The following is a 22,590-nucleotide window of genomic DNA, read 5'->3' on the forward strand; positions in this document are numbered from 1 at the left end:
AAATTTTGGAATAAGTAACATAAAATATACATGCATGCACGTACCCAAGTTCCTCAGGTAAAGTTGAACGATCTTTTTAACTTTAGTCAAACGCTACTCCTGTGACTTTTTTGACAATAAACCAAGTAGGAGAACAAACTGAAGGAGAACTAATAGAGTAATCTTTTGAATATTATTTTATTCCTTAATTATTGAGTTATTATATATGATCAATATATATGATCATCTTTAGTAACTTATACTTTTATTTTATTATTTAAATACAAATTTTAAATAAATTAGTATTCATTGAGATAGAATACAAGCGTATCACGCGTATCTTGAGACTAATTAATTAAAACAACTCAAGCTTGCAATAGATGTACAACTATTAGCTCCCGCTAATTTGTTCTAGACATCGTGTAAAAACACTCTGAACTATTAAAAACAATAATACTAGAAATTAAAGAGCTTTTTAAGATCATAGTCCATTCTATCAAGTCTTTATGTCCGAAAAAACTTATAAATATTTGTGCATGCAGCTTTGCCAAACCGGCTGAAATATAAATAATTTAACAAGACAAGTAGAATGAAGATAGCACAAATTTTTTTTCCCAATACGACAGAACTTCGAGGATCTATTGGAAACAACCTTTCTACCTTCACAAGGTAGGGTAAGGTCTGCATACACACTACCCTTCCGAGACTCTATTATATGGGATTATACTGAGTATTCTGTTGTTGTTGTTGTACGTAATACGATAGAACTTCAATTTATACCAAAGTTGTGCATGCCTGTCATAACTTGTGAACTAGGAAAATTTTATTCATCCAAATTTATACCAAGTTATAAATTGTCTCAAACATAACTTGTGAATAAGTTGTACCAAAGTTATGCATGTCCACCATAACTTGTGAATGAAGAAGGTTTTACCTATTCGAATCCAATAAAATTTTATGAACAATTTGTACCAAAGTTATGAACCACCAAGCAACTTGCGAAATTGTAATTTTCGCCATACATAAGTCATAACTTGTGAAAAAGTTATGATCCACCAAATTATTATTGCAAAAATCTATATCTATTCTATATATACTATATTAAAAGCACGAAGGCCCTTAGCAAAATATCGTTCGCCTTTTTTACCCTTTAAAAATATATTTTACATGGGATAAAATTGTAAAATCAAAAAACATTCCTAATATTTAGAAGTTCTAAATTAAAGAAGTTTTAAAAAAGTATATAATTTAGTGTTTGATATTTCTCCTAATAAGGATACAAAATATTAAGACACTAAAAGAATACAAAAAGTAGGAGGAAATTTTCTTTTCCAACTAGAAAACTCCACGATATATTTTTTTTAGAAACTTAGTTGTTTAATCCATTTGTTTTTGTTCTTAAAATTTGCGACGACATTAGGTTTCAAAATATTAATTGTTGTTGGAAAATATATGAATTACTAATTTGTGATAAAAAAAATTAATTTTCATAATTAATCTACAAAAGTACCTAAATTATTATTTTTTGGTAAAAAAAACTAATATTATTAGTAAGAAAATTTATTACAGAATTCGACTTTACAAAATAGGAATTAGTTACAAAATTCATCTCGTAGTTAAAAAGGATATTTTTATAATCTATCACTAATCTTGTCACTGAATATGATTAGCGATAGATTTTTATTATTTAGCTATATAATTGGCCCATCACTATTTTTTTTTCCTTTTTGTAGTTGATATGCCTATAATAAGTACTTATACAATCATTTTAATACGAATCTAAAATAAAAGAAGGGGATACATAATAAAACACCGATCTTTCAAGATTATCTCGGTTATTTTCATGCTTAGCTAGGTCATTCGCAACTTTTTGACTAAATAGGATCAATAGTCGTTATTTTCAAGAGCTTATATTTTTTAAAATTTTATTTTCAAGGGATTATATTTTTTTAATAATTTTATATACATCGATATAGGATACGCGCGATGCGCGTGTATCCTAAAACTAGTTTCTTAAGCGTATCCTAAAACTAGTTTCTTAAAACGCGCATCGATACCACTAGCTCAATGTTTGGGCCGCTCAAGCCTATATAAGGTAGTGAGTACCCCGGGGATAAGTGTACATACAGTCTTTCTCAGGGATACTATGTAGAAATTAGCTACAATTTTAAATTAAAAATCTTAACATAGGGCCATGAAAGCTGATGTAAGGTAATGAGCCACACAAAAAATAGGATCAATAGTCGTTATTTTCAAGAGCTTATATTTTTTAAAATTTTATTTTCAAGGGATTATATTTTTTTAATAATTTTATATACATCGATATAGGATACGCGCGATGCGCGTGTATCCTAAAACTAGTTTCTTCAGCGTATCCTAAAACTAGTTTCTTAAAACGCGCATCGATACCACTAGCTCAATGTTTGGGCCGCTCAAGCCTATATAAGGTAGTGAGTACCCCGGGGATAAGTGTACAAATCATTCTCAGGGATACTATGTAGAAATTAGCTACAATTTTAAATTAAAAATCTTAACATAGGGCCATGAAAGCTGATGTAAGGTAATGAGCCACACAAAAAGTTGCCGCTAGAAGGAGGGGTTGAACCTCCGACCTTATGGTTAACAGCCACATGCTCTAACCAACTGAGCTATTCCAGCTTCTTATGAATGTTTGTCAGAAGATTAATTTCTATTATTATGGTCTCATGTTAGACAATTTTCCTTCAACTTTAATACTTGTTGTTTTCAGTTAATTAATACAATATATTTTTTCTAGTAGAAAAACTTTTTATGCCTGATTAATATAGTATATGTTTTGTAATTCTATAGTTAAATTATGTACATACATCCAATATTTACGCTAAATCAACAAAAATATATGACATTTGCCAATACATACATAAATCTCTGTTACTTAATCACAATGGCTATTATTACTCACACTTGACACTTTGGTGAGGTAAGATACTTTTTTCTCTCTTTCACCGTATGTAATATTATTACTCTTTTGAAAGTCAAATAAATTTGTATACCATATATCTACAAATATTTTTTAAATATTTTGAGTTGCTAACTATTTTCACTTATAATTTTTTTTATATACATTAATTTCAAAAAGTTTGAAAATTTTCACATAGTAGTTTATCTATCTATCTATATCTATATTATTATAAAAGCATGAATACAATGTCGGTTTACAAAAATAACCTTATAATATTAAGCATAATAACTCACAATAAAAGGACATAACTGGAATTCTAGATATTAGCGTTGTAATCCTATTAGTTTTAGGATATAATACTACACGTTAGGAATCCTACATGATTACCTTTAGGAATACTATTAGTATAATTACTTTCGGGCATAGACATATAATACTACATGTTCGCGTATAAACCTAATACCTTTAGAAACACGTTAGCTTTCCTTTTAGTATAATTACGTTCGGGATAGACACATATTTTTAGTCATGTAATCCTGTTAATTTTAGGATATATTACTATTAGGATATACTTCTTAAAAAATTTCTATTACTAATTTTAGAAATGGAGACCCTATATTATGATTATTATCGCACGAATATAATATTAATAGATAAAAATAGCCCTAAAATATTAAACAGAATAACTCGTAGGGAAATGACATAACTGTAATAACTTTATTTTTAGACTGCAATACTTTCTATGTTAATTTTTTTAACATATAAGATTTTTAAATTAATAAATTTTTGTCTATTAAATTTTTATTAAAAATATGTAGGAAGGTTTAATAAAATCAATTTCATAAGAATCCTCTGTATTGAAAATACATTAGTACTCCATAATATCCAATAACAAGAAAAAATAAAAGTAATGGCAAATGGACTGCATAGAGCGCATACATTGAGAAAAAAATATCCCCATGATAATATATTTTTATCCTATATTTGAACTATTTTCCAGCTCAAATGATATTTTTTAATTAATTTTTCGTGTAATTTTAAAAAAATATACCCAATTATTAAACATCAACTAAGAAAATATTTAAGAATATAAATGTGTGAGAAAGAGAAAGAAAAATGATTGATAAGAGTCAATACCACTAATAATTCTGTAAATATAAAGATCTACAAGTGGAACGTTAGATCGATCTTTTTACTCTTTGAAAATAAAATTTATGTGAGAATAAAATTATAATTAAGATTACATATTCCAAACATTAGATGAACTAATGTTAAGAATCTGAATCAACATAAAAATACATTATTTTTTATGTTAAGACCAAATAATTAAATATTTCAATTAATTATTTAGTTAGAGGATCCAATTCAATCATTTTTTTAAATTAATTGTTTTTAGGGTATATAGATTTATTTCATAAAAAAGTGTTAAAGATTAAAAATATTAGAACACTAAGCAAAAAAGGTTAGTATGGTATTAAGAATCAAACGGCCATACAAGTGTAAGAGGAAGCATAATCAAAGCTAAATCCTGAATAAGAACAAGCTTTCAAGACTATATTATAAAGAGTCGACTTTGGTATAAAGGGATTATCCTTTGTAGATACCTTCGATGAAATCGAAATAATATTCTGTGTCAATTACTTGCAAATGTCATATCAAAAGGCATGATACTGTCTGCAATAATAACAATGGGTGTACCAGCAACGATTTTATTATGAGACTACTCATTTTAGATTTGATATACCTCTTCAAATAACTGAAATAAACATCACAAATATATCAAAGCAGAGCAATAATGTAGCTTTATAAGAAAAATTGATAATATGAGTTGAAGCGCTTATAGGGAAGTGTCAAACTATCAAAATAATTGCTCGGAGTTCTAGAGATATATTGGATATCAATGAACAATTTGGTGGAAAATTAATGGTTTGGGAGGTGATTTCTGTCAAGTACTACCAGTAGTTCTAAAATCGACGAAAGCAGAGATTGTAAAAGCTAGCTTGCCAAAATTATACTTATGGTCTCAAATGCAAAATATTTGTCACGACCCTAAAACCGACCGGTCGTGATGGCGCCTATCGTGAAACTAGGCCAACCGACACAAACTCCAAATCATACCGTTATTCCATAAAAGTCATTGTTTTTTAGCCATTAATTAACAAAATCTCATAATATAAGTCTAAATAACCCGTGCGGAAATATAACATAAGCCCGACATCAGGGTGTCACAAGTCACGAGAAACTACAAGATCTGTCTAAGTACAATAAAGGCTAACAAAGTCTAGAAGACAATACTAATAGAATCTAGGGAAGATATGAGGGAAAAGAATAGGGATGCGAACGCCATGCAGCTACCTTGTCGACTCCAAGACCTGTTGAATGAATGATCAACGCTGGCTATCAAAACCCGCAACTCCTGGATCTGCACACAAGGTGTAGAGAGTAATATGAGTACGCAAACTCAGTAAGTAATAAAAGTAAATGAAAGCTGAGTAGTAAGAAAACAGATAATTTCACGTCATAGCACTACAACAAATACAATACATTTCCAAAGCACTACAGAAATCAGTTATCTCGTAAAACAAACTCAGTTTCAGTAAAAACCTTTCCTTTTAAAAACATCTTTCAATAGTTTCAAACAAGTGATGAAATAGTGAGTAAAAATGATAGAAACGTAAACAGCCCCTCGGGCAAGACATGTACCATAAACCGCCACTCGGGCAAAATATTAACAGAACCAGCCCCTCGGGCTACCTTACAATCACTCGTAATTAGCCCTTGGGGCAACAACATAGAACAAAAATAGTCCCTCGGGCAACATCACATCACTCACACTAGGTACCCGCGCTCATTGGGGTGTTTAGACTCCGGAGGAGCTCCTACAACCCAAGCGTTATTATAAGCCATCTCGTGGAGTAATAAATCAGGCCCTCAACCTCTCATATATCACAAAAACAGTACAGCACGCTGCAGCGCGCAGCCAGATCACATGATATCCTCACAACACAGGCCCTCGACCTTACTTAGTCAGAAATCTCTCAAGCTACTCGGGCTAACAGTAAAACAGAGTGCTCAGCCCAAAATATCGTTTATAGGATCAGAACAGAGTAAATAAAACCGAGTTATGAAATCAGTAAAACATAGCATGACTAAGTGTAGATATTAAACCAAAATAATGAGGAAACAGTAGTAAAAAGCCCCTAAGGGTCCGAACAGTTGGCACGAGGCCCAAATATAGCATTCAACCCAAAACATAATAGTATTTTTTTCAAAACACAATAGTATCAAATAGTTTTCAATCAAATGCGTGACTTAATAGTCGTACGGGACGGACCAAGTTACAATCCCCAATAGTGCACGACCCCACGCTCGTCATCTAGCATGTGAGTCACCTCAAAGTAGTGAAACTATGTGAAATCCGGAGTTTCATACCCTCAAGATAATATTTACAATCATTACTTACTTCAAACCAGTCCAAATTCTAGCCCGCGATGCCTTTGCCTCTCGACTCGGCCTCCAAATTCTCCAAATCTAACCAAAATCAGTATCATAATATTAATACGCGCGAAAGGAATAAAGCCCAAGCGAAAATAATCAAATTAACTCAAAAATTCCGAAATTGGCCAAACCCGACCCCTGGGCCCACATCTTGGAATTCAATAAAAATCACATCACTATAATCCTTATCCTTCCACCAAAATCGGACCTCAAATGGCCCCTCAAATCCGCAATCAAAGCTCTCCAAAACTCAAGCCCTAGCCTTCAGTTTTAACCCTTTAATCTCACTAATTTCATGTCTAATCTGTTAGAAATCACCATAGAATTGAGTATTGAGTTCAAAAACCTTACCTCCAAGTGTTACCCCTCGAATCCCTCTTTAATTCCTCTCAAAAAGCTCTAAGTCAGAACACAAATGGTTGAAAAATGACATTTTTGCGAAGGCAAGAATTTATATGTTATCTGCGGTCCAAATACCGCACCTGCGACCCCCGCACCTGTGACAAAATGTCCGCATCTGCGGAACTTCACTTAAACCCTCTATCCGCACCTACGATCAATACACCGCACCTGCGGGCTCGCATGTGCGACTCACATTCCGCATCTGCGATGCATCCCCAGCCAACCAACCTCCGCTCCTGCGATGACCGCAGGTGCGATTATGATAGAAATACAGTAGCTTCAGTTACAACCCCATTTTCCAACTCTCCGATAACCCGTCGAAATCATCCTGAGGGCCCTGGGACCTCAATCAAACCTACCAACAAGTCATATACCATTATCCAAACTTGTTCCAACCCTCGGAATACTCAAAACAATGTTAAAACATCAAATCACTCTCGTATTCAAGCTTAAGGATTCCAAAACTTCCGAATCCCGCAAAAGATGCAAAAACTTATCAAACCTCATCTGAATTACCTGAAATTTTGCATACACGTCACAAATAACACAAAGACCTACTCCAATTCTCGATATTCCAATCCGACCCCGATATTAAGATTTCCACTGCCAACCGGAAAACGCTAAAATTCTAATTTTGCCAATTCAAGCTTAAATCTACTGTGGACTGATTAGATCCAACCCTGCACCACTACAAAGTTGCGAAAGTGGTCGAAGCAGCTTTTACCCGATATGGTAGGGATCGAATTAGAAGTGGGAATTGGATTCCTATCTAAACTAGAGATGCGTAATTGCTCTTATTTGCACTTCCAATCATAGTTGGTCTTTTGATTACTTCTAATATTATGCTAATAAGATGCTAAATTAAGCTAAGAGTAAGATACTTGAAAGGTTGTCTAAATGGTTAAAGAGGATCTAGGGAAGTGACGTTCTCCTAGGTGAATACTTGATGGGTTCTCGAATCTAAGGCAAGGTTGTCATGTTGGGGATTACGATATAACCAATGCACGAAACTTTTCACTCTATACCTCTCGGTAGTTTGAAAGATTTTGCCCTAATTGACTTTCTCAAGACCAATTGGGTATGATAATTTGTGCAAGCAATTTAGGTTCAAGTCGGGTAGTACTATTTCTAGGTTTAACCCTTTAATTGGGGCTATCAATCTCTTGAATACGCCCCAATTCCTTGTTGGACTAATTTTCCTAGACTCAAGCCCTCTTTCTCAAGAAGAACCCAAGTCAAAAAGGCACAAACTAGTGTTTGCAACCACTAATTCAACATGGAAAACACAAATTAGTCCAATTTTCAAACGCCCATAGACATTCAAGCCTTAAAACTCAAGACCCATCAAATACCCACACTAGGGTTGAGCCAAAACCTTAGCTAATGGGTCTAGCTACTCATAATAATAGAAGAAAACTGATAAATAGATGAAGAATAACCCATAAGATTTAATTACAAAGTAAGATAAAGAAACTTCAGTGTTAAAGTAGCTACAAATTGCTCAAAATAGTAAAAAATCTCCGTTCACGAGCTCAGCTAAAAGTCAAATTACAAAGGATGGCCTAAAAATGGAAAAAGAAAGTATTTATACTAGGCTAAATTTTTTGGACAAAAATACCCCTAACGAGGAAGTGGGGTCCACGCAAAATGCACTGCGGACTGCAATGAGGCTTCTTGGCTTAATTGAATCTTCTCTGAATCTGGCCATCGCGGGCCGCATAAAATGCACTACAGCCTCGGTGGCATGAGGTGCGGTCCGCATAAAAAGGACCGCGGACCGCATTGGCTTTAACTTCAAACTCCTAACTCTATAAACTCCCATCTTTGCAGACCGCACAAAATGGGTTGCGGCCGCAAAGAGGCCACTGCGGCCGCACTAAATCCACTGCGGTCCGCATTGCCTTAGGCTCCAAAAGTGCACCTCTCTAATTCTCCTCACTGCGGACCACACTAAATGGATTGCGGCCGCAGTGGATCTGTTTTAATTGTGCTTGGACTTATTCTTGATACTTGTGCATGTTTCACTCCTTTTTGAGCTGATTTTGACTAATATTCACCTTTTTGACCAAACCTTGCACCAAAGTACAACATATAAGCCTTTGGGACTATTTTGTACATATTTTTAATCAAAACTCAAGTAAAAAGGAGTGTAAAATGGACTAGAATCCCTAGTTATCAACTCCCCAAACTTAAGCTTTTGCTTGTCCTCAAGCAAACAAAATAAGACCCACCTCTTAAGAGTAAATCCAAGAAAATTTAGCTGCCCTAAAGTGACCTCATCTAGCATCAATTGGGACTAATAATTGCCCTCAATTCAAATGAATCATTAACAACATTCGACCTTCTAAACACCATGGATTTATCTTGTGCATACAGAATGCGGGGCTAATCTCCCGAATATCAGCTAAGGTCCATCCAATTGCCTTCTTTCACTTTTGAAGCACCACCAATGTTGCATCAACCTGCATGTTAGTAAGACAAGAGAAAAGAATAACTGGCAAAGTTGAACTAGGGCCTAAGAACTCATACCTGAGGTGTGGATGCAACGACTTTAACTCCAACACCGGAGGTTCCTCGATTGAAGGTTTTGTTGGTGGAGTCTTCCTATTCTCAAGGTCCAAAGAGAGTTTCCTAGGCTCATAAGAGTAAGAGCCCATTCCATGTAAAGCATTCACGCATTCCACTCGGCCTTCAACCTCATTTACATCAAGATTCAACAAAACAGCCTCTAGAGGGTCCTCCACATTGATCATTGCACTAGTATCATCAACTATCACTGCCGTGACAAAATCCACAAAAGAGTACACCTTAGAACTGTTGGGCTGCTTCATTGACTTGCACACATGAAAGACCACTTTCTCATCACCTACCCGGAAGGTGAGTTCCTCTGCTTCCACATTAACTAAGGCCTTCCCAGTAGCAAGGAAAGGTCTTCCTAATATGATTGGAACCTCGTAATCTACCTCACAATCCAAGATCACAAAATCAGCTGGCAAGATAAATTTGTCCACCCGGACAAGAACATCATCAATAATACCCAATGGTCTCTTCATAGTTCTATCTGCCATTTGCAATCTCATGGAAGTCGGCCTCGGTTGTCCAATACCCAAAGTCTTGAAAATTGAATAGAGCATCAAGTTGATACTTGCCCCAAATCACATAGAGCTTTTGCAAAGTCCGCGTTCCCAATGGTGCAAGAAATGGTGAAAACACCGAGATCTTCTAGCTTTGGGGCCATTGAGTGCACTAATGCACTAACTTGGTGGGTCATCTTGATAGTTTCACAATCCATGGATCTTTTCTTTGTCACCTAGTCCTTCATGAATTTAGCATAACCCGACATTTGCTCTAGAACCTCCACCAAAGGCATATTAATGGATAAGCTCTTCATCATGTCAATAAACTTCTTAAACTGATTCTCATTTTTCTGCTTCGCGAGCCTTTGAGGATAAGGTGGAGGTGGCCTTGGCAAAGGAGCCTTAGCTTTAGGTACAACCATTTCCGGCATGTCTATTACGTGTTCCCTAGACGGGTTCACGTTATTCTGAGTCTCCACCTCGGCATCTTGAATATCAATCCTCACTTCCTCATTCACGTCACCATCAATCATATTTTCAACCACCAAAGAAATCTCATCTTCTTGCAACTCAACTTTATCACTCAAAATTTCTTTTAGCTTGGAGGCATTCACATCACCACCTCGTCCATTTCTTGTAGTTACCGCCATAACATAATTGTTCCCACCCTTCGGGTTAACTACCATATCACTTGGTAAAGCCCCCTAAGGATGAGTATTCAAGGATTGTGAGATTTTGCCTAATTGAACCTCCAAGTTTCTGATTGAAGTATTGTGGGAAGCCAACTGAGCATCAGAGTCCGCATTCTTTTTCATCATCTGTTCAAATATCATTTCAATTCTCCCTATTTTATTGTTGGAAGAACTAGGACCTTGGGATGGAAATGGGGGTGGATTGTTTGGTTGTTGATACATTGGGGGCCTTTGAAAGCCTTGCCCCTGATTTCCTTGATTGCCATTATTCCAACCACCCTGATTGTTGTTACCACCCCAATTGTTGTTGTTGCCATTCCAATTACCCTGATTGTTCTGATTATTGTTCTGATTGCCCCAATTGGAATTTTGGCTGTTGTTTCCCCAATTACTATTCCCTTGTTGTTGTTGATTGCCCCAATTGCCTTGGGGTCTCCATTGTTGTTGGTTGGAAGAATTGGCCCTTTGGCCCTGATAATTGTTCATATATTGCACTTCTTCATTCTGCCCATCATAACTATCATCTTGGAATCCACCACAATCTTTTATTCACTAGCACTTTGACACCCTCCATAGCATTTACTTGGCACGGATTTTGAACCTGTTGTAACTGTGCCTTCGCTAGCTGGTTCATTGTTGTTGTCAGCTCTGCTATAGCCTGCCCATGGTCATGTAGCTCTTTCTGTAAGTGAGTGAACGTGGGGTCACCCTGTGGCACATTGGCTCTACTTTGCCAAGCGTAGGATGTATCAGCCATCTAGTCAAGAATGTCACAAGCCTCATCATCATAAGACAGTTTCATGAAATTACCCCCAGCAAGTTGGTTCACTATGCACTGATTTGTTATGTTGATGCCCCGATAGAAAGTCTGTTGTATCATTGCCTCAGTCATATCATTGTTGGGACATTCCTTTACCATGAAATGGTCCTACATATAGCAATGCACAGATTATATTGATAGCCCCAAAAATCTCTATGTGCCAATGCACAGATAGCATGATTATTGTTCCGTGTACCTCCACTCACAAGTGCTCAACCACTCAATACTGTATATGGCCATCCGGCCCAGGGAAGATCCATCCCAGAATATATATCAACTGACCGCAGTCATCTAGTACTGAGGAAGGCTGTTCTAGCCCGGTAGAGAAGATCCATCTCCAGGTATAAGTACTCCGGACAAGATCCATGTCCAGGGAAGATCCATCCCTCAATATATTCAACTGCGCTCACTAGGGGTTTGCTACAGACCCCGGAGGGACTCCTACAACCCAAGCGCTATAATAATCATCAACATAACCGCTGCGGCGTGTAGCCCGATCCCATATACTACTCACAACCAGGCTCTCGGCCTCACTCAGTCATCACTCTCCAGTCTCACACACACAGGCTCACAATGTCATGATACTAGCCCGAACAATGATATGAAGTGCCAAATAACAATAATCGAGACTGAGACATGATATATAATGCATGAACAAGACTGAATACAAAATATCAATGAAGATAATGATATGACAACAAAAAAAGACCACTCGGGTCTCGACAGTATCAGTGTGAAGCCCTAGCAAGATATCTAGCATGTTTTCACAGCGCATTTACTCAATCACATGATAGAAACACAGATATCAACAAGAAAGAGTTACTAAGCGGTGCCATGGAATGATCCAGGCTGCAATCCTCACGGTGCACGCCCACACGCCCGTCACTTGGCATTTGCGTCGCCTCAATAGTAATCATAGAACTCATAGTTCGAGGTTTCGAACCTCAGAACCAAGTTTGGAAGCATTACTTACCTCAAGCCTAGCCAAACTCTAACTCACGAAGTCTCTGCCTCTCGATTCGGCCTCCAAATGCCCCGAATCTAACCAAAATCAGAACCATAACATCAAAATATGCTAAGGGAACAAAGCCCACGCGAAAATAATCAAATTACATCAAAAATCCCGAAATTGGTCAAACCCACCCCCGGGCCCACATCTCGAAATCTGACTGAAGTCTCAAAATCTGACAACCCATTCAATTACGAGACTACCCATGCTAGTTTCACTCAATTCTGACTCCGAATCGGCTTTCAAATCCCAAAATTCATTTTACGATGTTCTATAATTTTTCCCAAATTTTCATCCCAAATCTCTACTCAAATGATGAATCCAACATTAGAATCATGTATTTTAGCCAAAATTGAGTTAGAATCACTTACCCCGAGGGGTTTCTTTAAAATTCCTCGTAAAATCGCCAAAGCCCGAGCTCTCTAGGTCAAAATATGAAATAAAACCCCAAATCTTGTATTTATAGTGCACCTCTCAGATTTCCATCACCGCGGACCGCGGTAAAACCACCGCTGACCGCGCTTCTGGTGGCTGCAGAGGCAAGCCTTAGTATTTTGGCCATAACATTCTCTACAGATGTCCAAATTATGGTTTCTTTACCTTTCTGGAAACTAGACACGAAGGGCTACAACTTTGTTTTTGAATCATCTCAAAAATCCATGTATATCAAAAGATATAGGCTTCCGAAGTCGAACCAACAAACTTGCGGATTCTCCTTCTGGACAGCCCCAACGGTAAAACCACCACCCCAGTGGTAAAACTACCGCCCCTAGCGGTAAAACTTCCACCCCAGCGTTAAATTTAAGCACCAGAACCATTGCCTGAGTTCCGGCAAAGCCCAGACTCGCTCAAAACTCACCCGAAACATACCCGAGGCCCTCGGGACCTCAATCCAAACATATCAACACCTCCCATAACATCATTAAAACTTAGTCGAGCCTTAGAATCACTCAAAACAACACCAAAACACCAAGTCAACTTCGAATTCAAGCTTAAGAACTTAGGAACTTTCAAATTCCACAAACGATGTCGAAACCTATCAATTCAACTCCGAATGACCTGAAATTTTGTACACATGTCATGAAGGACACTACGGACCTACTCCGATTTTCGGAATTCCATTCCGACCCCGATATCAAGATTTCCACTACCAATGGGAAAGTGCCAAAATTTCAATTTCGCCAATTCAAGCCTAAATATACCACGGGCCTCCAAATTACGTTCCAAACACGCTCATAAGTTCCAAATCACCTAACAAAACTATCTGAACCATAAAAACCAAATTCTGAGATCGTTTACTCACAAGTCAACTTCTGATTGACTTTTCCAGCTAAATGGCCAACTTAAGAGACTAAGTGTCTCATAACACTCCAAAACTACTCCCAAACCCGAACCAACTAACATGATACAATGAAATATAGCTGAACAACACATAAGAAAGCAGAAATGGGGAAACCGGAGTGGTAACTCAAGAAACGACCGGCGGGGTCATTACATCCTCCCCCTCTTAAACAAACGTTCATCCTCGAACGAGTCAAGAAACATACCTGAAACCTAAAATAGGTGAGGATATCTGATCCGCATCTCCGGCTCGGTCTCCCAAGTAGCCTCCTCTACGGGCCGACCTCTCCACTGCACTTTCATCGAAGGTATATCCTTTGACCTCAACTTTCGGACCTGCACCTCCAAAATGGCCACTGGCTCCACATCATAAGTCAAATCATCATCTAACTAAACCATGCTGAAATCCAAAACATGATATGGATCGCCAATATACTTCCGGAGCATAGAAACATGAAACAAGGGATGCATACTCGACAAGCTGGGTGGCAAAGCAAGCTCATAAGCCACCTCCCCAATCCTTAGAAGTACCTCAAAAGGCCCAATGAACCGAGGACTCAATTTACCCTTCTTCCCAAATCTCATAACACCTTTCATGGGTGAAACCTTCAGTAGAACCTTCTCTCCAACCATGTAAGACACATCATAGACCTTCTTGTTAGCATAACCCTTTTGCCTGGACTACGCTGTACGAAGCTGCTCCTGAATCACCCTTACCTTGTCCAAAGCATCCTGCACTAAGTCTGTACCCAAAAGCCTAGCCTCACCCGACTCAAACCATCCAACTGGAGATCTACATCGTCTCCCATATAAATCCTCATATGGAGCCATCTTAATACTCGACTGATAACTGTTGTTATAAGCAAACTCTACGAGCGGTAGAAACTGATCCCATGACCGTCTAAAATCAATGACACAGGCGCGCAACATGTCCTCTAATATCTGAATAGTGCACTCAGACTGCCCGTCCATCTGAGGGTGAAAAGTTGTGCTCAACTCAACCTGAGTACCAAACTCTCTCTGCACGGCTCTCCAAAACCGCAAAGTAAACTGAGTACCTCTATTTGAGATAAAGGAAATGAGGACACCATGCAAGCGAACAATCTCTCGGATATAGATCTCTGCCAACCACTCTGAATAATAGGTAGTACACACATGATTGAAGTGTGCGGACTTGGTCATCCAATCCACAATCACCCAAATAGCATCGAACTTCTTCAAAGTCCGTAGGAGTCCAACTACAAAATCCATGGTGATCCACTCCCACTTCCACTCTAGAATATCCATCTGCTAAAGCAAGTTACCCGGTCTCTGATGCTAATATTTCACCTGCTGACAATTGAGACACTGAGCTACAAATCCCACAATATCCTTCTTCATTCTCCTCCACTAATAATGCTGTCTCAAATCCTGATACATCTTCGCAGCACTTGGATGGATGGAATACCGCAAGCTATGGGCCTCCTCTAGAATTAACTCCCGAAGCCCGTCTACATTGGGCACACATATCCGGCCCTGTATCATTAATACTCCATCATCACCAATAGTCACATCCTTAGCATCGTCGTGTTGAACTCTGTCCTTAAGGATAGGCAAATGAGGGTCATCATACTCGTGCACTCTGATGCGATCAAACAAGGAGGACCAAGAAACCATACAAGCTAAGACCTGGCTGGGCTCCGAAATATCCAACCTCACAAACCGATTGGCCAAGGCCTGAACATCAACTGCGAGAGGTCTCTCCCTAACAAGAATAAATGCAAGACTGCCCAATACCAACTCTCGGAGCATCACAATTCACTGTATATGAACCTGAAGCTGATGGCAAAACTAACACTGGAGCTATAGTCAAGGCAGTCTTGAGCTTCTGAAAGCTCGCCTCACACTCATCCGACCACATGAAAGGAGCACTATTCTGAGTCAATTTGGTCAAGGGTGATACTATAGATGAAAATTCTTGAACGAATTGACGGTAATATCCCGCCAAACCAAGAAAGCTGCGAATCTTAGTGTCTGGACGGTCTGGGCCAACTTTGAACCGCCTCTATCTTCTTTGGATCGACCTGAATACCCTCACTGGACACCAATGCCCAAGAAAGCCACTGAACTGAGCCAAAACACACATTTGGAGAACTTTGCATAAAGCTTCTCCTCCCTCAATCTCTGCAACACAACTCTCAAATGCTCCACGTGCTCCTCCTGACTACGCCAGTATACCAGAATATCATCAATGAATACAATAACGAACGAGTCACGATAAGGCCGAAACACGCTGTTCATCAAATGCATGAACGCGAGTGGGGCATTGGTCAGCCCAAACGACATTACAAGGAACTCATAATGACCATATTTGGTCCTGAAGGCTGTCTTAAGAATATCCGAGTCCCTGATCTTCAACTGGTAATATCCTGAACGGAGATCAATCTTGGAGAACACTCTCGCTCCCTGAAGCTGGTCAAATAGATCATCGATACGAGGCAAAAGATACTTGTTCTTGATTGTAACTTTGTTCAACTGCCTGTAATCAATGCACATCCTCATCGTGTCATCTTTCTTCTTCACAACTAGAACAGGTGCACCCCCACGGCGACACACTAGGCCGAATAAACCCCTTATCAAGGAGTTCTTGAAGCTGCTCCTTCAACTCTTTCAACTCCGCCGGTGCCGTACGATACAGTGGAATAGAAATGGGCTGAGTGCCCGACACCAAGTCAATACCAAAGTCAATATCCTTGTCCGGAGGCATGCCCGACAGGTCTGTAGGGAACACATCAGGAAAATCCCTCACTACTAGAACATAATCAATACTAGGAGTCTCTGCACTAACATCCCTCATGAAGGCCAGATAAGAAAGACAACCCTTCCCAACCATCCGCTGGGCCTTCAAAACTGAAATCACTCTACTAGGAACATAATCTGTCAAACCTCGCCACTCAATCTGTGGCAACCCCGGCATATCCAACGTCACTGTCTTAGCATGACAGTCCAAGATAGCATGACGCGGGGATAACCAATCCATGACCAATATCAAATCAAAATCAACCATACTAAGCAATAAGAGATTCACTCGGGTATCCAAACCCCCAATGGTCACCACACACGACCGATATACACGGTCCACAATAATAGTATCGCCCACAGAGACTCGCGAGGCATATCCAAGTAATGAACAAAGTATGATGACACATATGAAAAAGTGGAACTAGGATCAAATAATACAGAGGCATCTCTGTGGCAGACTGAGACAATACCTGTAATCACAGCATCTAAAGCAATAGCATCTGGTCTAGCTGGGAGGGCATAGAAATGGGCCTGACCACCACCTGATCGTCCTCCCCCTTTAGGGCGATCCCTGGCTGACTGACCTCCACCCCGTGCTGACTGAGCGGGTGGGGAAGTAACTAGTGCTGAAGTCAAATGCTGACTCCTCTGCTGAGATGAACCTCCCGTGAGATGGGGACAAAACCTCTTAATATGACCCAAATCTCCACACTCGAAGCAACCTCTCCCAGAAAATGGCGGTGGGGACTGAAGGGAGCCCCGCGCACCGGGATGCCCACTAGAAGAACAAGGCATAGATGAGCCCTGAACCGATGTGCCTGAGTCAAACTCTAAGCTGAAAGGGCACTGAGAGATGAGTGAGCCTGCTATGAACTATGAGATCTGTGGCAAGATGATCCACCATGGTGGCCCGAACGGGCTGGCTGGGCATGTCTGAATGGACGTCCTCTGCCGTACTGAAACTGACCTCCCAAAGTAACACCCCCAAAGCTACCAGATCCCCGAGGCCTCTTGGCCTCCCTTTAACTTGCTCATGGCGGCGAACCGACTCTATATCTCGAGCAATGTCGACCACCTCCTCAAAAGAAACACCAGACACCCTCTCTCTGGTCATAAGAATCCGTAGCTGATAAGAAAGGCCATCCATGAATCTCCTGATCCTCTCCATGTTTGTAAGAACTAACCAAACGACATGATGTGCTAACTTAGAAAACCTCATCTCATACTGCATCATAGTCATATCATCCTAACGCAACTGCTCGAACTACCTGCGTAGTTCCTCTCTGCTGGACTACATCATATACTTCTCCAGGAAGAGAGAAGAGAACTGCTGCCAGGTGAGGGGCGCTGCACTAATAGGCCTACGCTTCTCATAAGCCTCCCACCAAGTGCAGGCAGCTCTAGAAAACTGAAAATTAGTAAATGAGACCCCACTAGTCTCCAGAATACCCACTATACGCAACATCCTATGACATTTATCCAAGAAACCCTGGGCATCCTCACTCTCTGCACCACTGAAAGTCGGAGGCTGAAGTCTACCAAACCTCTCCAATCGACGCTGCTCCTCATCAGGCATAATTGGAACCACATAATCTTGAGCAGGTGCAACCGGCTGGGCTGGTGGTGCCTCCGGTGTCTGCAGTGCCTGAACAACCTGCACGAGTGTACGGGCGGTGGGAGTTTGAGTGCCTCTCCCGACCTGAAAGTAGTTGCTGTAGTAGTAACTGCAACTGCCTGAGCAATATTGGTGCACACAGTCAGAATCTAAGCCAAGGTCTCTTGGAGACCCAGAATAACCATCGACACAGTTAGTGCCCGAACTGGAGCTGCTGGAGCATCCCCCGCTGGAGCCTGATCATGAACTGGGGCGGCTAGTGGATCTGCAGGTGCTGCCCTAGCTATTGTACAGGCTACACCTCTACTCCTACCACGACCTCGGCCCCTAGTGGCCCCAACTGGTGGTACTGGTGGTCGTCCGTCCTGACTGGTAGCGCGTGTCCTCACCATTTGTGGGAGAATAGAGTAACATAAGTTTAGTACCAGAATCAACAGATTTTCGCACGATAGGAATTCAAGAATGTGAAGTTTTTCCTAAAGGTTCTGCAGCCTCCCGAGGATAAGTACAGACGTCTCCGTACCGATCCACGAGATTCTACTAAACCTGCTTATGACTCGTGAGACCTATGTAACTTAGGCTCTGATACCAACATGTCATGATCCAAAAACCAACCTAGTCGTGATAGCGCTTATCGTGAAACTAGGCAAGCCAACTTATTTCCACATTCTCCATATTTCATTTAAAGCTTAAGAAAAATCATATTTTCAATAGAAATCCGATAAAAGGTAAAAGTAGAAATCAAAACAAGTAGAAAGAAATACAAGCCCGACCTCGGGTGTCACTAAGTCATGAGCAAAATACTACATCTGTTCGAAATAAACAAGACGAATATAGTCTGAGAATATCCAACAAATATACTAAGGGGAAGATAGGGAAGGAAAAGGTAGAACTGCGATCGCCAGGCAGCTACCTCGCAATCTCCAAGGAAAAGTCTCCAACTGCTATGATTAGCAACCGCTATCGTGACCCGAAATACCTAGATCTGCACACAAGGTTCACGGGGTAACGTGAGTACACCAACTCAGTAAGTAACAAGTCCAAACTATGGACTGATAGGTAATGACGAACCAAACCTCAATAGTTAATACAATTTAAATTATACAGAAAGTAGACATGCTTGCACTTCAAGTAAAAACTCAACAGTAAATGATACAGTCTGAACAATACGTAGTATAAAGCTCAGGAAAAATCTCTATGTACCAACGCACAGATAGCATGATCAATGATCCGTGTACCTCCACTCACAAGTTCTCAACCACTCAATACTGTATATGACCATCCGACCCAGGGAAGATCCATCTCGGAATAGATATGTCAACTGACCGCAGTCATCTAGTACCGAGGAAGGCTATTCCATCCCGGTGGAGAAGATCCATCCCGAAATATATATATCAACTGACCGTAGTTATCTAGTACCGAGGAAGGCTATTCCAGCCCGGTGGAGAAGATCCATCTCCAGGTATAAGTCCTTTGGACAAGATCCATGTCCAGGGAAGACCCATCCCTCAATATAATCAACTGCACTCACTGGGGGTGTGTTACAGACTCCGGAGGGGATCCTACAGTCCAAGCACTATCATAATTATCAATATAACCGCTGCGGCATGCAGCCCAATCCCATATACTGTTACTCACAACCAGGCTCTCGGCCTCACTCTCCAGTCTCACACACACGGGCTTACAATGTCATGATACTAGCCTGAACAATGATATGAAGTGCCAAATAATGCATAAACAGGACTGAGTACAAAATATCAATAAAGAAAATGATATGATAGTAGAAAAAAACCACTCAGGTCTCGACAGTATTGGCGTGAAGCCCTAGTAGGATATCTAGCATGTTTTCACAGTGCATTTTGTAAGCACGTGATTTTTACCCAATATGAGCATTATTCCCAAAAAATTCAAAAATAAAATAATTTTCCTTGGTGTGCAATTTTGTGATATTTTTGAATAATTATTTGTATTTGTCTGTGCATGTTTATTTGTAAAATTAATAAAAATACAAAAATATGTCGCATTTTGCATGTAGGATTTAATTCTACAATTGTTAGTAATTAAGTTTGTTTTACAAAATATAAATATCACAAAAATAGGCATCGTTTGCATTTTTAACATTTAATGTCCAAATATACAATTTTATGCTTAATTATTACTTAATTGTGCGTTAATTGTTATTGGGAGTTAAGTTGCGCTTTTATAACTTAATTTAGTTCTTAATAATAGTTTAAGTATTTTTATAATTTAGTTTAAGAAAAATAAAAGAGGAAAAGAGAGCAAAAAATAAAGAAAATCGGAATTGGGCTCAAATTTAAGTCATAGGTCCAAAGACACCTAATCTTCCCAAACGACCCAGTCCATTTCGAACTGGGTCGACCCAGTCCATAACCCAACACCCCTATTATCTTACATTTCATAAAACAACACAAAACAAAAGAAAAGAAAAAAAACCAAACCCTAAAAAAGAACCTAAACCATCCGCCACCCCCCTCCTATCTTCATCTTCTCCAACCTCCAAGCCCAATTCCCATGGCTGCCCTTCCTCACGCCTCCACCACCTCAACACACACACACACATACACACGACATTCTCCATCGTCCCATAGACCCCAACACGAGCAGCCATGGCTGCTTTCCCCCCGTTTCCCGTTGTCAAAACCAAACGACCATTGGAGTAGCCTCACGTCCACCACTGTTGCTGCGTTTTCTTCCGGTCGTTGCAGCTGCTACTGCTGATCCTTCGTCATCCATGGAGGCCCTTATGCTTCCATCTTCTCAACCACCCTTCTGCTTCCATCTTCTCAACCTCAAGTCCAAACGACCAAGCTGCTCCGTTCTCCAAAACGCAGCAATGAGAGCTGCTCGAAACCAGCCCAAAAACGAGCTCCACCGTTGCTCCATCGTGCTGCTGCATCGCTGTGTCTTCAGCTTCACCATTGCTGCTGCTGGTCACGTTTCTGCTTCATCTGCTTCTCGCCGCATCTGCCTTCGTCCTCTTCGTCGAGCTCAAGCTTGAGCTCGACATCCATGGTCGCCACTGCTTCATTCCGCTTCAGCTTCCTCGTCATGCTGAACACACAGCTGTTACTGTTTCTGTTTCTTCTCCTCCTTCCAGCTGCCTTGTCCAGCTTCTGCCTCATCGGTACAGGCAGCCATGGCTGCCATTACGGCGCCTCAACATCGAGCTTTGGTCCGTCGAGTCTTTTGTACGTCAACTCGAGTTGGTCGTTCAACGAAAGGTTCCGTTTCTCCATTCTTAATACCTGTTGTTAATTTGTAAATGCTTTACATAGAAATGACAGCCTTGTTGCACCCCTGATTTGTTTGGATTTGTTGATAAATTCATGAAGGTGACAGATTCATGTTTGTTATATTTGAAGTTTGTTAGTTCTTCATCAAGTAATTTAATCTCGAGTGTTTATTTTAGTGTGAATCGTTCATTTTTGTTATGATGTTTGTTTTAAGTTGAAGTTAAATTGATTATTTGAAGATTAGTGATTTGAATATGTTTATTTATTTTGTTTAAGTTTAATTCGAAGTTTGAATAAAGTTTGTTTGTTATTGTTATTGAATAGATTTAATTCATGTTCATATTATGTTTGGTTGATCTTGAATCCGAAATTTGTATAGTTTGATTTCTTGTTTATCATTTATGATTATTTCTTGAATTTGTCTCATAATCTTGTTTAAGTTTAATATAGGAATTGTTTGTTGTAATGTTGTTAGAGTTAATTTTAAGTTCAATATTATTGAATTTAGAAATCTGAATATACTTGTTTGTTGTTGTTGTTGTTGTTGAATCCGAAAATAGGTTTGTTTGTTGCTAAAATATTGTTCAATCAAATTTTAGTTGTTCTTTGTTGTTCAATTTGTGTTCATGTGATTTGTTGTTGAAATGTTGAAGAAATCATGTTCATGTGATTTGTTGTTGAAATATTGAAGAAATCATGTTCATGTGATTTGTTGTTTGAACATTGTTAGAAATTGATCATATTGTCTATATTTTGGTTAAGTTTGATTAATTGATTGTTATAGTTGATGGGGTAGTTTGGTAATTTGTAGTACGTTCAGGGGTAAAATGGTAACTGCAATAAGGTCGGAGGGGTAGTTTGGTAATTGAACATTTTGTAATTCTTTATGTTAAGCATGGGGGAAAAAATGTAATGGGGTAGGTTTTTGATATAATTTTTTAATTTAATGGGGGACAAGACAAAATGTAGTGGAGGGGAATCTTGTATTTGTTTATGGTAGGCATGAGGGACAAAATATAATGGGGTGGGGTTGATATATTTATTTAATGTAATGGGGATGAGTGAGAAGATAATGGGTTTGGTAGGAGAAAGTGATTGATTTTAATTGATTAAAGGATTGGTAATATATAGAGAAGTCTTGAATCTGATTTATAAGGAGAAGACAGACAGATAAGAGGAAC

The 22,590-nt window shown here is 39.3% G+C and overlaps 1 non-coding gene across 1 annotated transcript; it reads right to left on the minus strand.

Annotated features, from left to right (window-relative positions):
• Nucleotides 1-2,563: 2,563 nt before the first annotated feature.
• Nucleotides 2,564-2,637, minus strand: TRNAN-GUU (transfer RNA asparagine (anticodon GUU)). Its single transcript has one exon. It is a non-coding gene; the product is annotated as a tRNA-Asn (tRNA).
• Nucleotides 2,638-22,590: the final 19,953 nt, after the last annotated feature.

Source organism: Nicotiana tabacum, chromosome 20 (assembly GCF_000715075.1).
Source record: "Nicotiana tabacum cultivar K326 chromosome 20, ASM71507v2, whole genome shotgun sequence".
Lineage (NCBI taxonomy): Eukaryota > Viridiplantae > Streptophyta > Magnoliopsida > Solanales > Solanaceae > Nicotiana > Nicotiana tabacum.